The following is a 21,093-nucleotide window of genomic DNA, read 5'->3' on the forward strand; positions in this document are numbered from 1 at the left end:
AACTGTAAGATTAGCCCAGAGACACACACTTAGCGCCGCGTTACACTGTCAGACGTAATGAAGGGTTTACTGTCGCTAATTAGCACTAGCAATTAGCAATGCTTAGTTACAGCTGTTAGCAATTAGCTTAATTGCAGCTAACACCCCAGAACACAGGAGAAACGACAAAAAAACTACATCAACTTGAAAAACAAACACCTTTTTTTTCTATTTTGCCTAAATAAAAATGTATCTGTGTATCGCCTCAATCCACAGCGACTAACTGTTCAGTACAAAAGACAATAACAATAAAACAGCGCTTTGAGAAAAGATCCTGGAAAGCTTAAATACGTTGTTTTGTTGAACTATAAACCAATACAACAAAATGGACTATTATCAAACTATATTTCAATTAATTTGTTTTATATTCAGTTAGAAAGAAGTAGAAATAGTAAAGTTTCAAAATAAAAACTATGGCACCTCTGGTTTTTGGTTGGTAATAATAAAATAGTGAAACAAATGCGTCAGTATAGTCACGTTTTCTTTGTGTTTTGGTGATTTTTAAGCAGCTTTTCTGTAGTTTACCTAAACAAATGACAATATGTGCCTCTCTTTACTGTTGGCAGGGATCAAATTGGTCAAAAATAGGGAAAACAGGGACATTTCTTGTATAAGTGCCTGCTTACACGAGAACACTTGCCGGTAAAAACGACAAAATATATAAATATTTTATCGGAAGTGTCTTTTGTTTAGAAGGTTATGGCGTTTTGGGGGCTTAAAAACACAAAAATCTGAAACCACCCTCCAGAGTGGAAAAGTTGAATACGCTAAACTGTAGAGGTTCTGTCTACACTGTCCAAGACGCAAAATTCTGGTCAGATCTGCTCACATTGTGTACGCGTTTACGTCACATACAGCACCACTGAGCGTCACCACCGAGCCGCCTGGCATGAATACCCAATCGAATTCCACACACTTTTGCATCACCATATGCACGCACATTTCCTCCCGAAAACGCTCGTCTAAACACGGAATAAAAAGTGAAGATGCGACGCCACTTTTGCGTCTTCTGTTCAGACCGTCATCATATAAACGTAGCCTTAAACTGGGACAAATCACTTATTTTGTATAAATCTGCTGGGACAGGCAACACAGGGCTCAAAACTGGGACTGTTCCGGGTAAATAGAAACGTGTGGTCACCCTATTTTTCATTTTTAAAAATGTCCCACGTGTCCCTATTTTTGACCAGTTTGATCTAAACCAGGACTAAACTGAGGTTAAACTAGGACTACATCAGATCTAAACCAGGACTACAACAGGACTATCACAATTTGACTACTCTGATTCCCGCCAACATTAAAGAGGAGCATAAATTGTCATTTTTTTAGCCAAAAAAACAGAAATACGTGTTTGCGAATGACTGTAAAGCAAAAAAAAAAACCTCAAAAAACAAAAAACGTAATCAAAGTCCTTCAGGTTACAACTGACACGAGAATGCACAATCTTACACGCTCTTTTCTTAATTTTATTTAACCATCCCAACTCAGGTGTGTCCCAGTGTAGAATTTTGAAAAATGTGGTCACCCTAGTTTTATATTCAATCAGAATTAGAAAGAAGGCCAGTTAGCATGTTAGCATATGTTAGCACGGGTGCCGGCAGATTTATCAAAACGCACTGATTTGTCCCAGTTTTATACAAGAAATGTCCAAGGTCTTGCTATTTTTGTCCAATCTGATATCTGACAACTGTAAAGACAGACATAAATGGTCATTTGTTTAGGTAAAATACAGAAAAGCTGCTTAAAAATGACCAAAACACAAAGAAAACATGACTAGGGTGACCAAACGTCCGTTTTTCCCCAGACATGTCCGTGTTTTTTTTTATAAAGTGATGCAAATGTCCGGGTTTTCAGTACCGGTTCATTAAACTGAGCGTCTCTCGTAGCGTCTGTGACTCAGAAGGAGCGAGACACAAACAGTCGGTCAGTCTGCAACATGCTGAAGCACAAATGCGCATTTAACAATGACTTGTACAAGAAATTCTCCGTTTTCCATCCCGGTCGGGACAAGTGTGAGTCCGTGTGCACAGGTTGAAGGTGAGAGTGCAGTGTCCCTCGTTTATCACGGGGGTTACATTCTAAAAATAACCCACGATAGGTGAAATCCGCGAAGTATCAACTTTATATTTTACAATTATTCTATCTGTTTTAAGGCTGTAAAACCCCTCAGCACAAACTTTATACACTTTTCTCACACAGGACAGTTACAACCCTTTTTACTTCCTTCTTAAAACTTATTGCTGCTGTCGTCCTTGTGTTATTTTCCTCCTTCTTTATGTAACGAAGTGAAGATTAATTTATTCCGTAATGGAGCCCAACAGCGCAGAGTCCCGCACGTGTCCATTTTTGGAGACCCCCAGTACAACACCGCACCCACGCAGGACAGGACCGCACCTGCCCGTTATCCAGAGATTATATCAAACTTTTGCGCTGCCTACGCCACGGACTGAACCAAGACTAAACCAGGACTGATTCCAGGACTGAAGAGGAGGAGTAATCCACGACTGAACTAGGACTAAAACAGGACTAAATCAGGACTAAATCAGAACTGAAACAGGACTCACCGTCAGGACGGGCTCGGAAGGTCACCCTAAACGTGACTATACTGACTCACATTATAGCCCAGTGCAGAAGAATTTTCCATAATTACGGACTTGTTTCACAATTTTATTATTATCAACCACCAAAACCAGCGACGTCCCTGTTTTTTATTTTGAAAGTCTGGTCACCCTGAGCCAGGTGTGTTTGCTCCTGCAGAGTTTAGCTGTGTCAGAGGAGGAGGAGGAGGAGGAGGCTGCTTCACGCTCTGATGACTTATTGATGATGAGGCCGATAATAGCAACACTGTGAACTCCCCCTGTGCATTTTATATGAACCTGGGCCAGCGCTGCACAGTATGAGAAAAACATCAAAACATGCCATATGGGAAAATAAGGTTATATACCGCTATTGCAATACATTTTATATTTTAATTATGAATGACCTTTTTCCAGTTTAATTGTAATGGAAATTTGGAAAATTAAACATCTCCTTGGGAATTCAATAAGGGACCCTGTTTTTAGAGCTGAATAGGGGTGTGTGCAAATTTTCTAGCCAGAATTTAATGCTACCATCTGTACATCTATTTGTTTTTTAATCAGTAGATGGCAGATGTAAAAACTGCTCCCCTGCACCGGGTCGGGTATCCACAAATACGGGCGGGTTTTAACGTTCTGGATTTTTACGGGAGGGTATGCGGGCAGGTAGCGATTACACACGGGAGTTCAGGTGAATTAAATGAACGGCGAACGGGAGAAAAATACTTGACGCGCATCCAGGACGTCCACTGACCTGGAAACAAGCGCCATTTCCCAGAGTTTTCCTGGAAAGATGGACCAGGCTGAGAGAAAATTTAGTGTATTTATTACATAAAATCCATCAGCGGAGGTGATCGCCTTGCCGGCTGCACTCCTGGTTTAATCCTGATTTATTCCTGGGTTAGTCCTGGTTCAGTACTGGTTTAGACCTGGTTTAGTTCTGGTTTAGACCTGGTTTAGTCCTGGTTTAGACCTGGGTTAGTCCTGGTTTAGTCCTGGTTTAATCCTGGCGACTGGTTAGACAGTTGCAACGTGTATATATTTATGCTAATGACACTGGTTCAGTCCTGGTGTAGTCCTGGTGTAGACCTGGTTAAGTCCTGGTTTAGCCCAGGTTAAGCCCTGGTCCAGTCTCGGTCCAGTCTCGGTCCAGTCCTGGTGATCGGCTTTGTGGTTGCAGTGTGTATATGTTTATAATCCACTAATGACACAGCGTAGGTTAAGTCCTGGTTTAGCCCAGATTTAGACCTGGTTCAGTCCTGGTGTAGTCCTAGTGTAGTCATGGTTTAGTCATGGTTTAATCATGGTTTAGTCCTGGTTAAGTTCTGGTTCAGACCTGGTTAAGTAATGGTTCAGTCCTAGTGTAGTCATGTTTTAGGCCTGGTTAAGTCCTGGTTAAGTCCTGGTTTAGCCCAGGTTTAGACCTGGTTCAGTCCTGGTTCAGTCCTGGTTCAGTCCTGGTTCAGTCCTGGTTCAGTTCTGCATTACTGAGCTGTCGGACTAATGGGCTGACTCTGATTTGTCACGGGCGGTAACAGGTGGAATGTTAACAGGTCTAGGCGGGTGCGGATTTAACTTTGATATAATCACGGGTTAACGGGCGAGTCTCCAAAAACAGACCCGTGCAGGACTCTGTGGACTGCAGCGACACAGGCGGCACCTAGTGGTGACATGTGAGAACACAACAGGAGCGGGCAGGCCAGTCTAATTAAGAATTAATTCAAAAAGCCTGAGGATTTGACCCGTGAACCTTTTGGCCGTGGTGCATTTGAGCGCGTACCTGTGTAGGGGCTGCAGGAAACGCCGGCGTCCTCCATGTGGTCACAGTTGTGTTGTTCCCAGTCTCCATGGCGACACTGACCCAGGAACAGCTCGTTTCCGCTGCACTTCACCGCGTCCAGGAGGATCGGCCCGGTGCCCTGCCCGAAGTGTGCCCACGACCACGCCTTCGCCACACCACTGAGGAGACAAAATACACACCGTGAAATCTGATATTTATGATGAGAAGTGGGTTAAAGGTGCATTACGGAACTTTTCTGGTGGAGCGTCCGTCGCATTAAACACATCTATCTGGCATTTATTCATTACGAGTGTTTCTGTTGCTCAAAAATACAGTAATTCTCTCTATGAATAGCATCGCCTCTCCACAGATCTTAGTATCATAGTGTGGCATTAAATTTATATATCTCTATGGATACAAGCAGGTCAGATCTGTGGAGAGGCAGCCCTGCTTACTAACAGAATGCATGTTTTTCCAAGTAACTTATCAGCAATAAAACACCTGTAATTGAATACATACAAAATAGATATATTTTATGTCATACTGTGGAACATTTCAGGAACATTCAAGCCAAGTTATGGGTCAGCTCTGTGGAGAGGCGACCCTGCTGCTCACAGTAAGAACGCACCTTTTCTTCAGCGATTAAAACAGCTACAATTGAATGAACGCAAGATAGATGTAAAAATGCCCTACTCTAGAACATGAGCAAGGAAATCTCCATGGAACCAAGCAGGAAGCGTACACTCTTTTAGAAAAGTTACACGGTGTGCCTTTAAATACACTGTTCTAGTCCATATTAAAGGTCTAATATTACATAAAAAATGTACTCTTGTGAGTTTTAAATCTTGTTATATTACTGTTACCTCATCAAAAACAGACCTGGAGTTGTGTTTTGTTTCATTCAGACATGTATGAGTAAATATTATTCTCCAAATTTCAAAATGCTCTATTCCACCTTGTGATGTCATGTAGTGATAGTTTTTAAGTTAACAGCTATGTTTTACCTTTAGTTCATTAGAGCAATTCCAGCTTTGAGATGATCAAAACTGATTCTAGTGAAGACTAACTGTATTACCTAGGGTTCATGGAAATCCTGGAAAAGTCATGGAAATTGAAAATGTAATGTTCCAGGCCTGAAAAAGTTGTAAATTCAACAAAAGTTTTGGAAAAGTCATGGAATTTTTGTAATTCTTTCATGCAACTACAGGGTTCTGTTAAGTTCTCATTAGGCTATTATGATTATTTCTGAACGTCTGCGCCTTTTGTTTAAAAGAGACGACAATAAACGCACTGACAGGATTTTGAATGTTAAAAAACTATAAAACCAAACCATAAGGTCATATTTAGCCCTAAAAGTATGATCAATTCTACACATGTACACAACAAAAAGTGGAGTGTTAAACTGACTCTCACAGAATCAACTTTAACATTTTCTCAGAGTTTATTTGAGTCCAATCTGTTCTAGAGTTAATTTAACATTTTTGTAAATGTTAATTAAGTTACACTGGACCAAAGTTCCTGTTTAACCCCGAAATCCAGATTTATATTAACGTTTTGACAGTAAACAAATAACACTTTATAGAGTTATCCTGATTTCGCTAAACAACACACAGAGTTGTTTTATTTTATTTTTACTTTATTTGAGTTAATTTAAGATGAAATCATGTACAAAACTGGTCCAAACTGGTCTTCTCTCACAAGAGTTTGAAGTGGTGAATGGGAGGAACCAAATTAACACTAGAGGAAGTTGAATTAACCTCAACCACATCAACTCTGACAAATAACCCCAACTCAAACCTCCATTTAACTTTTAAAGAGTTAAAATAACACTTTTGGTGTTAAAAACAACTCTGAAATATTTTACCCTAAAATTGTAACCCTCCAGTTTTTGCTGTGTAGGTGCTGTAAAGTCATGAAAAATTCACTTTAGGTCATGAAAAAGTTTTTAAATTTCGAGAACCCTGATTATCACATGACATCACAAGGTAGAATGTATTGTTTTCAATTTGAGAGAAGAACTCAGCCTAAATATGCAGGGTTTGTGTGTTAAACATGTGGGAATAAACCAAAACACAACCCTAGAGGAAACAAGGACACAACATTATAACATAAATCAGAAAATGTCGTAATATGGGCCCTTTAAATCCAGGAGTTAAACCAAAGGTGGCATTTCATTTGCTCATTACAACCTCCTCCATCTGTGCTTCTGAATTATAGATGTAAACGCCACAGAGCGCACATCGCCAAAACACGCAGCTCCAGTTTGTTCTACTGCACGGGAAGAGGAAGTCATTTGTTTTTTGCCTACGTTTCCCACAATGCACCAGTCGGGAGAATTGTGTCCGCCCCAGGCACAGTTCCCATTTACTGCGAGAGATTGTTATTATTCCCAAACTTCACAATAGCAGAGCTTGAAATCCAGCTTCAAGCATCTGAACTATTTATCTGCTGAAGTAGTCAAGGCACACCGTGTAACTTTTTGCTTTTTTCTGTGGAAATGTCATTGCTCTGCCTGGAATGTTCCACAGTATGGCATTAAAAAGCTGTACCATTTTACAGCAATTACAAATGGTTTAATAGCTCAAAAATACCTCAAAAATTCTGACTTACATTTACATTTCATACTTACATTTAGAAGTTGCCGATACGATATACACCTCGATACAGTGAGCTTTCGATTCAGTACAATATATTTCAAATCGATTCGATACAGTTCAATAAAAATAATCGCAAAATCATGTGCTGTGATTCTGAAAGTCTTTGTTAAACCACTTCTTGTGCAAAGTGATTATGAAACACAAACATTTTAATCATCAAATCAGTGAAAATGTCAAATGTGTCGCATAAATGAGTTTCCTTCCTCTGATCAAGCAACAAAACTGTAGCTGTAACAAAATAATTTAGTAAAATAAACCAAAAAATACTCTTTGCGATATATCGATACAGCAGACCATGATATCGATACTGTATCATCAAATTAAACATTACGATATATCGATATTTCAATATTTTTGCACACCCCTAATTCTGACTGAGTCTCCTCTCCACAGATCTGACCTGAAACTTGGTCTAGTTTGGTCTCTGTGAAGATAGAAATGTTTAAAGGTTGTATGGAGGAATTTTTTTTTTGTTTCAAATTTTCAGTGAAAGTTTAAAATACCATTACAGAGCTGCAGCAGCCTTGTAATTATGATGACCAAAAAAAAAAAAAGAATGAAAATCTATCACCTGTGGACGTAGTGACGCCAGATAAACATCAGCCAATAGAAAACGAGGCTCCCTCTTTTTCTATTGGCTGTTAGGTTATCAATCAAACTTCCTACGTTTCTAGTGTAAATGACTCGCCGGCACGCAGGATTACGTGGTTTATGCAACGGGTCTTAGAGGCTTTTTCAAACTGTCACTTCCTCGCAAATCGCACAAAGTTTGTTGCGATGGCGGACAGGAATCCATAACCAGTTCGCCGCAAAAGACAGTCTGTTTTTGAGGTCGCCGAAAGAAGAAGAGAAGGGGAAAAGAAGCGAAGACAAACTGAGGTGATTCTTGGAGATTCCTTCCAGCGATGGCGCGACTGAAGCAGATGAAGGGTCTAAAAACTGATGCGGTCGCTAAAATATTTCTAGACAGGTCACTTCAGCAGTAATTCTGAACGCGCACCGGCTGTAAACAAACGTGATTTCTAGAGTAAAGAGGCGGGATGAGGTGTTTCTACTGAAGGAGCTGTGGAGGAGGAAGGTGGTGTCACACATGCACAACATTTGAAAAAGGACTGTGTCTGTATTACTTTTCCCTTTAAAAAAATCCTTTATACAACCTTTAATGCCATACTGTGAAACATTCCAGAAAAAGCAAGTAAGTAGGGAGTAAATTAATGATATTAAAATAATGCTGCCATGTCAAAAGAGTGGTTAGTTGCTTTGTGGCTCCCTGCCTCACACACTGAGCAGTTTTGTAACTTTGTGTTTCTTGAACTCTTGAAGTTTTTAACATCATATCATGGAATTTTAACCAACTAAGAAGTGCAGCATGTGCAGTTCAAAGGACACAAGTAATGGACTGTGGGATTTTGTGAAATGAGCTATGAGCTGGCTGTGGGGCAAGCTTTTTACACCATATGTAGCAGCAAATGTGGCAGAAGAGCTTCCAGAAGAAATACTTTGAGCGAATGAACCATTTCATCACCAACTGAAACACCCGAGCGGAGTAAAGCCCAGTTTACGGTCCAGTGTCAAATTGTTTGCGTCAGGACTTTCTGCGTCGACATGAACCTCCTACACAGAGCGTCTGTGTCAACCGATGTGCACCTCCAGAATTTTCTAACTATGTGTCGAATGGGGGCGACAGCAGGGGAAGGTGCTGACAATAAGGGCTGTGATTGTTCTTTTCCTGTACTCCTCTTTGCTTTCTTTCAATATACATTGAGCAATAATATGTTTAATGCAGTTTTACGCAAATTTGTTTATGTTTTACAGAAATGAAACTTCAAACCACAAGGCTAATTTGCATAAACTGTAAGAGCTGAAAAAAAGAGCTGATGCATGAGTTTCTGTCAGCCTAAAGGACATGACTCAGTGGAATATGAGTGTTTTTTCTAGGGCTGGGTATCATTCAGAATTTGCCGATACAATACATATCTCGATACAGGAGCTTACGATTTGATATAATTCAATACAATATATTTCAAATCAGTTCGATACGGTCCAATAAAAAATAAAGTCTAAATCATGGCTGTGATACTAAAGTCTTTGTTGAACCACTTCTTGTGCAAAGTTCATATGAAACACAATTTTAATCATCAAAATGTCAAATGTGTCGCATAAACAAATTTCCTTCCTCTAAACAATCAACAAAACTGTAGCTGTAACAAAATAATTTAGTAAAATATACCAAAAAATACTCTTGGTGATATATCGATACAGCAGCCCACAATATCGATACTGTATCATCACATTAAATGATACGATATATCGATAGTTCAATATTTCTGCACACCCCTAGTTTTTTCTGTGACCGAGGGGTGTTCTGCTGATGGTGAGTCTGTTCTGTGCTTCTATCGCGTTGGAGATGGTTCATTTTAAACTTTACACGAACGCCAGGTTTAAATCCTCGCCTCCTAGCGTTGTGGCGGTGAATTACGTCGCAGCGCACAGACCTCGACTTCACCAAAAGTCATCATGAAAAACAACAGCGACAAGGCAACGAGAACAAAGCCTTTCCTGTTGTGTTCAACTGGCACCCTCTGGAGGCTGCTTTGATGCTGCAGGACATGGAGGAGAGACACTTTTGTCCTGAGGGCTCTTCATCTCCTCAGACTGCCCTGACACAGATCTGCTGACCCTCCCTGACCAGTCGTCCTGTTAAACTGACCTGAGACCTTTGACCGGGACATGAAGGAAACTGAGACTACATTTACACTGAAAGAATCTGTGTATCACCGTATCACCATATTGGAAACGATCTGCGTCCAGACATGTCGTTTCTGCGTCGGCAATCCTTCCCTATCCACACAGCTTTGAGCATAGTTGTTTACGTTTTAGAGAAGCTTAGAGAACTTAGAACCGCATGGCTATTTTGCATAAACGAAGAGCTCAAAAAACAGCTCGCTCCTTGTGCGCTGATGCGGTTCAGCTTCTGTCGGACTAAAGGACACGACTCAGTGGAATATGAGTGTTGTTTCTGTGACAGAGGGGTGTTCTGCTGATGGTGAGTCTGTTCTGTGTTTCTATCGCGTTGGAGATGATTCATGTTAAACTTTTCAGAGATTATACGTCTGCAGGTCGTACACACAGACCGTTTACATGAATGGACATATATTCCATTGTTTCATTCACGTTTCAGTAACTTTTTACTATTAGTCTGTCTACATCTCCAAAGGTTAAATGCTCTGTTCCACCTTGTGATGTCATCAAGCGGTAGTTTTCAAGTTAACAGCTCCTTTTACCTTTAGTTCAACAGAGATCAGCAATTCCAGGTCTGAAATCGTCCAAATGATTCAAGTGAAGGTGTATGGAAAAAAAAACCCACAGTTCCTGTATTACCACATGACATCGCACAATGGAATGGTGGAGTGTTTTTAGTCTACGTTTACTCTGAAACGAATCCACGTATCACTGTATCAGAAACGATCTGCGTCCAGACACGTTGTTTCTGTGTCCGCAATCCTTCCCTATCCACACAGCTTTGAGCATATTTGTTTACATTTTACAGAAATTAAACGTAAAACCGCATGGATAATTTGCATAAACTAAACGCTCAAAAAACTGCTCGCTCCTTGTGCGCTGATGCGGTTCAGGTTCTGTCGGACTAAAGGACACGACTCAGTGGAATATGAGTGTTGTTTCTGTGACAGAGGGGTGTTCTGCTGATGGTGAGTCTGTTCTGTGTTTCTGTCGTGTTGGAGATGGCTTATGTTAAACTTTTCAGAGATTATTCGTCTGCAGGTTATACACACAGACCGTATATATGAATGGACATATATTCTAGCCTCTTAGTGTTTTGGCGGTGAATTACTTCGCGGCGCAGAGACCTACATCAGCGTATCAGCGTTTTCAGGTGTCCACACAGTGCCGGATCATTCGTGGGAGCTGGCGGCACCAGATCGTTCCGTCTCTGGAGCCGTTTTCAATCGGATTAGTGTGAACGAACTCTACATCTGAAATGAAAACGACTCGAATACGAACTAGTGTGGACGGAGCCTGAGAAGTGCGGTTTAGATGTTGCTCCAGCAAAACTTGAATTACCCTCAGGATCAATAAAGTATGTCTCTCTCCGTCTCTAATGTTTTTTTAGAGATTCTAATTTCAAATGCCAAACGCAGCCAAACATATAAACTTTCTCTCTGATTAGTTTTGTTGGATTCTTTGCTATTTTGGATGACACATTTACTACATTGAGAAAAGAGCTGGAGCGTCAGTGTAGGTCTGGTGCCTCTTCAATAAACCTACCTAAAACATCATTATTTTCCATTAGTCGCTTTTCTAAATTCAATAATGTTTCTAATTCAGGGCGCCCACTTTTCTCTGCTCTCTTGCTCAGACCACTTAAAGTTTGCCGCTAAAAGCACTGGGAAAACTTTGTCCTTGAGGTAAACGTCAATAGTCTTTTGGGGCTTTTATGCAAACGAAAAACGTCACATGAATTATGAAACCGTGGAGTGGAGATGGTTTATTCATGACGATAGAGAAAACCACTTTTTTTTTTTGCTGGTATGTTCTGCTATCTGAATACTAATGCCAAGAGTAACTTTACATGTGAAGGGGAGGATAAACAAAAACATAAGACAACATCGGGGTTTGTTTTGCAAGTTTGGAAGCAACAGGTAGTCTGCTCATTTTATTATTCCACCTCTGCTTCTTTTCCACAAATAATAATAGTGTTGTCAAGATATTAAAATCTCAAACTCAATGTTGAAACGAAGAAAAAGACTCAATACACATTCTGAAACCACGATGATAATATGTTATTAGGTTCTTTTTTTCAGACCTAGAGTGTTATTTCATACCTGACAGTTTCGACTGCTCACTACCGTCTTCCTCAGAGTCACGTGATGTTGCTGTGACGTGTTGCTCAGCTGATTTAAACAGGTTTTGGCGCTGTCTTCTTACCGGTGGAGGCAGGACGACAGCGCCATCTGCAGTCCGACTTCCTCAGGACAGTATCCCAGGTGTGTGAGAGTAAAAAAGCCCCCTCGTCCCGGTTTACAGTCCTGTGGGCACGTTTCCGTATTTCGTCCTGCCTCCACCGGTAGGAAGACAGCGCCAAAACCTGTTTAAATCAGCTGACCAGACACGTCACAGCAACATCACGTGACTCTGAGGAAGACGGTAGTGAGCAGTCGAAACTGTCAGGTATGAAATAACACTCTCAGTCTGAAAAAAAAGAACCTAATAACATAGAATATTGGAAGACCAAATGAATCTCATTGGACTACCAAGATGATAATTTTGAAAAACACACTCTTTATTTAAACATTACAATGTGATTTTCAATATTAAATCGTCGTACTTTCTTCCCTCATGTTTACTAGTCGATGTGCTCTTATACTTGTTCTGATGAAGCTTCAGGAAAGGTTCATTTCTGTCCTGAATGTGACTTTTTTAGGATCGAAACCTTCTCAAATATATATCTGGTTTTGATACTTGTTTTAGTATCGATGAGTGTCTGATTTTCGATACCCTATTTCCTTGTATATTTTTAACTATTGCTCAAATAAATAAATAAATTTCCTTAAAAATGGCATCAAGATAGCTTATATTGCAGTAGACTTGTGAAAAATCCCTCAGTCGTCCTCATTAGTCCTGGTTTAGACCTGGTTTAGTCCTGGTTCAGTCCTCGGTTCAGTCCTGGTTTAGACCTAGTTTAGTCCAGGTTCAGTCCTGGTTCAGCTCTGGTTTAGTCCTGGTTCAGCTCTGGTTTAGTCCTGGTTTAAGCCTAGTTTAGGCCTGGTTTAGTCCTGGTTTAGGCCTGGTTTAGACCTGATTTAGACCTGATTTAGTCCTGTTCAGTCCTCCTGGTTCAGTCCTTAGTTCAGCCTTGGTTTAGACCTAGTTTAGTCCTGGTTCAGTCCCGGTTCAGCTCTAGTTTAGTCCTGGATTAGACCTGGTTCAGTCTTGGTTTAGACCTGGTTTAGTCCTGATTCAGTCCTGGTTTAGACTTAGTTTAGTCCTGGTTCAGCTCTGGTTCAGCTCTGGTTTAGTCCTGGTTTAGACCTGATTTAGACCTGATTTAGACCTGCTTTAGACCTGCTTTAGACTTGGTTTAGTCCTTTTCAGTCCTCCTGGTTCAGTCTTTAGTTCAGCCTTGGTTTAGACCTAGTTTAGTCCTGGTTCAGCTCTAGTTTAGTCCTGGTCTAGACCTGGTTCAGTCTTGGTTTAGACCTGGTTTAGTCCAGGTTCAGTCCTGGTTGAGCTCTGGTTCAGCTCTGGTTTAGACCTGGTTTAGACCTGATTTAAACATGATTTAGTCCTGTTCAATCCTCCTGGATCAGTCCTTAGGTCAGCCTTGGTTTAGACCTAGTGTAGTCCTGGTTCAGTCCTGGTTCAGCTCTAGTTTAGGCCTGGTTTAGACCTGGTTCAGTCCTGGTTTAGACCTAGTTTATTCCTGGTTCAGTCCTGGTTCAGCTCTAGTTTAGGCCTGGTTTAGACCTGGTTCAGTCTTGGTTTAGACCTGGTTCAGTCTTGGTTTAGACCTGGTTCAGTCTTGGTTTAGACCTAGTTCAGTCTTGGTTTAGACCTAGTTCAGTCTTGGTTTAGACCTGGTTCAGTCTTGGTTTAGTCCTGGTTCAGTCTTGGTTTAGTCCTGGTTCAGTCTTGGTTTAGTCCTGGTTCAGTCTTGGTTTAGACCTGGTTCAGTCTTGGTTTAGACCTGGTTCAGTCTTGGTTTAGTCCTAGTTCAGTCTTGGTTTAGACCTGGTTCAGTCTTGGTTTAGTCCTGGTTCAGTCTTGGTTTAGTCCTGGTTCAGTCTTGGTTTAGACCTGGTTCAGTCTTGGTTTAGACCTGGTTCAGTCTTGGTTTAGACCTGGTTCAGTCTTGGTTTAGTCCTGGTTCAGTCCATATATGGTGCAAATGTAATTCTTTCTGGATATTTTGCTATGGAACCTATTTAGACAACGGACATTACAATGCAGTAACATCTGGCAGCGATGGATCCTCCACCAGAAAAGTTACACACTGCACCTTTAAAGCTCATTTAATTGACCAAACATGCGCACGTACCTGAACCCCAGCTGTCTGCAGACCACCTCCGCGTCTCTGTCGTCCCACTGATCGTCACAGATGGAGCCCCACTTTCCTCCGTGAAAAACCTCCACTCTGCCCTCGAAGTCCTCCTCTCCTCCCACCAGGCGCAGGGGAGGGCCGTCACCTGCAGGGGGCGCACGCACGCAGCAGCATTAATGAGGTTGACAGCTGCACAGTTACATAGACGAGACAGACTGAGTTTTCATGTTTTTTGTTCAAGTTTGTCAGAGAATCTACTTCACAACACCTCAAACTTTAGTGGGAAGGATTTAAAGCTGTGTCAAATCTTTTACTACTACTTCTACTACTACTACTACTACTACTACTACTGCAACTACTACTACTACTACTGCTGCTACTACTACTGCAACTACTACTACTACTACTACTGCACTACTACTACTGCTACTACTACTACTACTGCACTACTACTGCAACTACTGCACTACAACTACTACTACTACTACTACTACTACTGCACTACTACTACTGCAACTACTGCTAACTACTGCAACTACTACTGCTACTACTACTACTACTACTACTACTACTACTACTACTACTACTACTACTACTACTACTACTACTACTACTACTACTACTACTACTACTGCTACACTACTACTACTACTACTACTACTACTACTACACTACTACTACTACTACTACTACTACTACTACTACTACTACTACACTACTACTACTACTACTACTACTACTACTACTACTACTACTACTACTACTACTACTACTACTACTACAGCACTACTACTACTACTACTACTACTACTACTACTACTACTACTACTACAGTACTACTACTACTACTGCTACTACTACTACTACTACTACTACTACTACTACTACTACTACTACTACTACTACTACTGCAACTACTACTACTACTACTACTACTACTACTACTACTACTACTACTACTACTACTACTGCAACTACTACTACTACTACTACTACTACTACTACTACTACTGCTACTACTACTACTACTACTACTACTACTACTACACTACTACTACTACTACTACTACTACTACTACTACTACTACTACTACTACTACTACTACTACTACTACTACTACTACTACTACTACTACTACTACTTACTACTACTACTACTACTACTACTATTACTATACTACTGCACTACTACTACTACTTCTACTACTACTGCTGCACTACTACTAATACTACTACTACTAATAACTACTACTACTACTACTACTACTGCTACTACTACTACTGCAACTACTGCAACTACTGCTACAACAACAACTACTACAACTACTACTACTACTACTACTACTACAACTACTACAACTACTACTACTACTACTACTACTACTACTACTACATTCTCTGAGAATCTACTTCACAACACCCCAAACTTTATTGGGAAGGATTTAAAGCCGTGTCAGATCTGTACTGCTAACAAGTTTATCTGTTCAAGAGAAACTGCAGTCTCTCCTCTGTAACTGGCTGCTGTCTGGCTTCTCAAAGGATCCCAGATTATCAGATTTCTCCAGATTAAGGCTGCAGCGATTAATTAACAAATCGTGACTTGTCGACTTTTCTCAATAACACCCTTAGAGAAAAATCCCGCACACCGTCTTACTTGCAAAATGAAAGGATGTATGTCCTAATAAATCTCACATTTTACAAGTAAGACGGTGTGCGGTATTTTTTTTTCTCTATTGATGTGCGAAGTTCTTATTCTTTTATATCAATAACGCGCTTAAATTGTAAAAAATTCACTGTTTAGAATCATTCAGTCACCATATTTCAACCTTTATTTGGTTGATAATGTACCGTATTTTTTGGACTATAAGACGCACTGGATTTTAAGGCGCAATATCAATGATGGCGAATTCTCTCATCTGTTTTCATACATAAGGCGCCCCAGATTATAAGGCGCATTAAGAGAAACAAATAGACGACACTTGAGACTGATCCTTAGTCCAGGCGTCCACGATCCATCGGCAGATCGTGGTGTAATTGACCTATTGTTGCCTCTCTGTCTTCGTGAATGTGTATTATGAATGTGAATGTGGGTGGATAATTTAAGTTTGTTTTTTTATTTCCCACGAGGATGACTCAAATATACATTGAGTAATAATGTGTTTAATGCAGCTTTGCGCACATTTGTTTACGTTTTACAGAAATGAAATTTAAAACCACATGGCTCATTTGTATAAACTATAAGGACTGAAAAAAAACAGCTCGCTCCTTGTGCGCTGATGTGGTCAGATTCTGCTGAACTAAAGGACATGACTCATTTACTCTGTGAGGCTCCCGACTACAGTAGCCATAACTCTTCGATAATCCATCAAGCAGTGAGGCTTTGTAGTTTACCAAAGTCGTACTAAAACATTTTGACAGAGTTTTGAGCGCCGTGTACCACAAAAAATCAGTCCAAGGTCATTAAACACTAGCTAGGTTGGTGCCACCTAGTGCCTCCACTCAATTTCATTTCTCTCCAGCGACTAGGTCAGGAATCAGAATACACTAGACGATTTGCGAAAACCCCAGAAGTGCAAGTTCGACCCCCAGCCAATCAGCGAAGAACCATACATTCTGTGTTGGCAACGATTCCCTGAGTTCGAGGATTTAAAGAGAATGTTTGGTGAATTTTATCAAGGGTAAAGACATTATTGCCCTTCATCCTACGGGATTTGGGAAAAGCTTAATATACCAGTTAGCCCCGTTAGCGGCGCATTACATACATCCTGACCAAATAGCAGCGATTGGTTAAATAAAAAAAGTACCCGCCTACTGTCGAGCGAACGAATCCTAATACTGCGAAGTCAGATGGTTTCCACGAAGTGAAACCTGCTGATGAATCAGGCTAAGTAACCATAATCAGAAATATAGCCGCAAGCGGCAATGATCGGCCCTCGCGCGTGCTTACGCCGCGCTCCGCAAACGCCGCACCCCGCAAACGCCGCGCCTCACATTGACCCTAAACTAAAGGTTTAAGCCTAAACTCAAACCTTACCCTAATCATAATCCTAACCATAGCCCCAACACTAGCCCTAAAAATCTTAATCTAACTCAGCAATTTTCAAAATTTGGCAAAAAAATAATAAAAAAATCCAAGATGGCGGACTTCCGGTTTGTAAAGGGGCGTGGTCACAATATACATTTTTGTTCTTATTGCCATGATGCATCTGGCTACCAAATTTGGTTTGGCTACACCAACGTTTGTATAAGGACGTCCCATTGGCAAGGATACAATTTTGGCTTGTTGCCATGGCAACACAATGTAAATGGGGTGTGAGAATCATTGAGTTTTTTAATCAAGAACATGTCACACATGTGGATACCAAATGTATATCTGTGACAAATAAAACCTTATTTTTACATACAAATTTTCCAGGGGGCGCTATTGCACCCATTTTTGTATTTTCGTACATCAGTCTGTTCAGGGTTGAGGTGTGAACTCATGATTCAAATTTGAGTGAAATCGGCCAAAGTTTGTGCAAATTATCACTGGTTGAAGTTTGATGGTGAGCCCCATGTCACGCCCCTGCCTGTGACCTGAGTCTTCCTTGTGTGGACGTGGGCGGAGTCTGCTGGGAGCACCTGCTCTCCATCTGCAATCAAGCCTGCTACAAAGGCCCAGCTCTCCTGCCAGACTCTGCCAGATTGTTTCGTCTACCTGATGGTGATCTACCAGTCGGCTCAGTTTGTGTTTCTACGTCGCTTCCTGTAACTTACCTGCATTTTTGTATTTCCTAGTTCCCGCTGTGGAAGACTCCGGCATTCCAGCTCCTGGCTCCTCGCTCCTCCACTGCCTATCCTGCCTCGTCAATAAACCTTTGTTTCTTTTTTTTGCATTTTTTGCCCTCGTTCTGAGTCTGTTTTTTGGGCAACGCCATAAAAAATATGACATGGGTGTCATTGACTTTTAGATCAGGATGCCAAAATGGAATTTTGTGCAAAATTTCAGAAATTTTTGAGCAACTATTTGGGAGCAAATTAATTTTTTCCATATTAAATTTTGTTTCAATCTATAGGGGGCGCTAATGCACCAAATTAATAATTTTCACATGAAGTCGCTTCAGGGCAGAGAGTTTAACAAATGTTTCAAATTTCATTGAAATCGGAGTTCGTTTGAGCAAATGGGAGCAATTTGTAAATGTCCAAAATTGTGTGCATTTTTTGTTGCTTCACTGCTCAGAGATCGTAAGACGTGTGTGAACAATTTGGATAACTTTTATTGTTCTACGTCTTGAGATGATGTGGACCAAATTTGAGCTCGTTCGGGTCAACGCCCTCGGAGGAGTTCGTAAAAGCTTAGCAAACTTTAAGCCAATATTGCTGCCCCCTAGTGGAGCACACGGTGTTGGCGTAACAATATTTTTTCCTTGTCTTGACATGATCGACTTCTGTGTCAAATTTCATGATTGTACGTGCAAGTTTTTTTTTGTGTCATTCGTATTCCCTAATGCATTTTTGAGTCGTTTGGTGGCGCTGACGAGCCATTTTATTTATGTTTGGAAAATGGAAATAGCCAAAACGTAGGGAAGCGCGAGTTTTACCAGATGGCAAAATTTCAGGACTTTTCGTCATTGTTTAGTGGGTGAAAAATGGGTGAGTTGGTTAGGAGGAAAATAATAATAATAATAATAATAATAATAATAATAATAATAATAATAAGAAAGAAGAATATTCTCCTTCGAGAATAATGTTCCGCTTTTTTTTGGCCGACAAACTATACATTTTCGGAAACCTCAGGCGCATTGCTACGTGATGGCGAGGGTCCCTGGTCACTACGGGCGAGTCACGTCGCGCCATGCCATTTTTCGGCCACTTGGGCGTTTCGCTATGCGAAACTAATAGCCCCTCGCCGGCCGGTCGGCGCTCGGGCCTAATAAGAAAGAAAGAAAGAATAATATTCCGGTACGAGAACAATGTTCCGCTTTTTTTTGGCCGCCAAACTATACGTTTTCGGAAACCTCAGGCGCATTGTAACGTGATGGCGAGGGTCCCTGGTCACTACGGGCGAGTCACGTCGCGCCATTCCATTTTTCGGCCACTTGGGCGTTTCGCTGTGCGAAACTAATAGGCCCTTCGCCGGCCTGTCGGCGCTCGGGCCTAATAATAATTCGAGCAAAAACAATATTTCCGAAAATTTTAGAACAACATATTATACATTTTTTGAAAGCTCTCGACCTTCCCCACGTCACCGTGGGGTCATTGGTGAGTGACGGGCGCGTCTGGACCATCTCGCTGGGGTCACCCTCTGACCTTCCATTGACTTCCATTCATTTTAGCAGTAGTAAATATGAGCCAGGCCTTGGGCGTGGGTTACTGGGATACTGCTGTGTTGTGCCGGGGGCGACCGTGGACATAGTTGCATGTCGTCTTGTCGCATTCGGACATGCGCACGTCCCTTCCCATTCGCTCCGCTGAGCGGAAGCAATAGGCCCTACGCCCTGTCGGGGCTCGGGCCTAATAAAAATAATAATAATTCGAGCAAAAACAATATATCCGAAAACATTAGAACAACATATTATACGTTTTTTGAAAGCTCTCGACCTTCCCCACGTCACCGTGGGGTCATTGGTGAGTGACGGGCACTGAGGCGCTCGTCATTCGCCATCTCGTCGAGGTCACCCATCGCCTTCCATTGACTTCCATTCATTTTTAGCAGTAGTAAATATGAGCCAGGCCTTGGGCGTGGGTTACTGGGATACTGCTGTTCGTGCCGGGGGCGACCGTGGACATAGTTGCATGTCGTCTTGTCGCATTCGGACATGCGCACGTCCCTTCCCATTTGCTCCGCTGAGCGGAAGCAATAGGCCCTACGCCCTGTCGGGGCTCGGGCCTAATAATTCGAGCAAAAACAATATATCCGAAAACTTTAGAACAACATATTATACATTTTTTGAAAGCTCTCGACCTTCCCCACGTCACCGTGGGGTCATTGGTGAGTGACGGGCACTGAGGCGCTCGTCATTCGCCATCTCGTCGAGGTCACCCATCGCCTTCCATTGACTTCCATTCATTTTAGCAGTAGTAAATATGAGCCAGGCCTTGGGCGTGGGTTACTGGGATACTGCTGTTCGTGCCGGGGGCGACCGTGGACATAGTTGCATGTCGTCTTGTCGCATTCGGACATGCGCACGTCCCTTCCCATTCGCTCCGCTGAGCGGAAGCAATAGGCCCTACGCCCTGTCGGGGCTCGGGCCTAATAATAATTAAAGCCGCAAGCGGCGTCGAACGGCCCTCGCCCGCCGCGTCCGCCGCGCCCGCAAACACCGCTCCAACAAATGGTGCGCCCCGCCAACACCATACCCTAAACGCCGTGTCCGCAAAGTGTGTGCCTGCAAACAGCAAAATGACATAGTGCGCCTTTAGATGTTCTTTGCACCCCCTGCTGGCCAACCTTGAAAAATTCCCATGTCAGTAATATATGTTTTTTCTTCTAGTCATTAATAGAATTTGAATTCCCAAATTTGGTGCAGATCCGACAATGTTGATGTTTCATGTCTATGGTAGGGGGCGCTATAGTGTTTTTTCATATGTTTTATAGTGTATTATATTCAGACTGAGATCACACATTAGTGATTCAAATTTCAGCACGATCGGACTAAGTCTGTGCGAACAGGAGCAAATAATGTCACCTTGAAATTAGGCAAAATTTTGATCGAAATTTGCGGCTTCGCCGCACGTAAACCGTGACAGTTATCAAAAAAAATCAGCTAACTTTAGATGTTCCACTTGTCTAGATGATGTACGGTGATTTTCAGCCCTGTGGGTGAAGCGCCTTCAGAGGAGTTCGTTCAAACGCAACGTCAGCGAAAACGCGGACTGAAATTTCAATCCAAGATGGCCGCCTTCTGGTTTGTCAGGGGGCGTGGCCATAATAACATTTTTTGTTTGTCTTCACATGATGAATGTGTGTACCGAATTTCGTGGCTCTATGACAAAGTTGAC

General features: G+C 41.7%; 1 pseudogene; it reads right to left on the minus strand.

Annotated features, from left to right (window-relative positions):
- LOC110170674 (neurotrypsin-like) overlaps nucleotides 1–21,093 on the minus strand; it is a 108,784-nt pseudogene that overhangs the window by 19,876 nt on the left and 67,815 nt on the right.

This window comes from Boleophthalmus pectinirostris, unplaced genomic scaffold (genome assembly GCF_026225935.1).
Source record: "Boleophthalmus pectinirostris isolate CB_2022bp ecotype Guang Dong unplaced genomic scaffold, ASM2622593v1 HiC_scaffold_14, whole genome shotgun sequence".
NCBI classification, from domain to species: domain Eukaryota; kingdom Metazoa; phylum Chordata; class Actinopteri; order Gobiiformes; family Gobiidae; genus Boleophthalmus; species Boleophthalmus pectinirostris.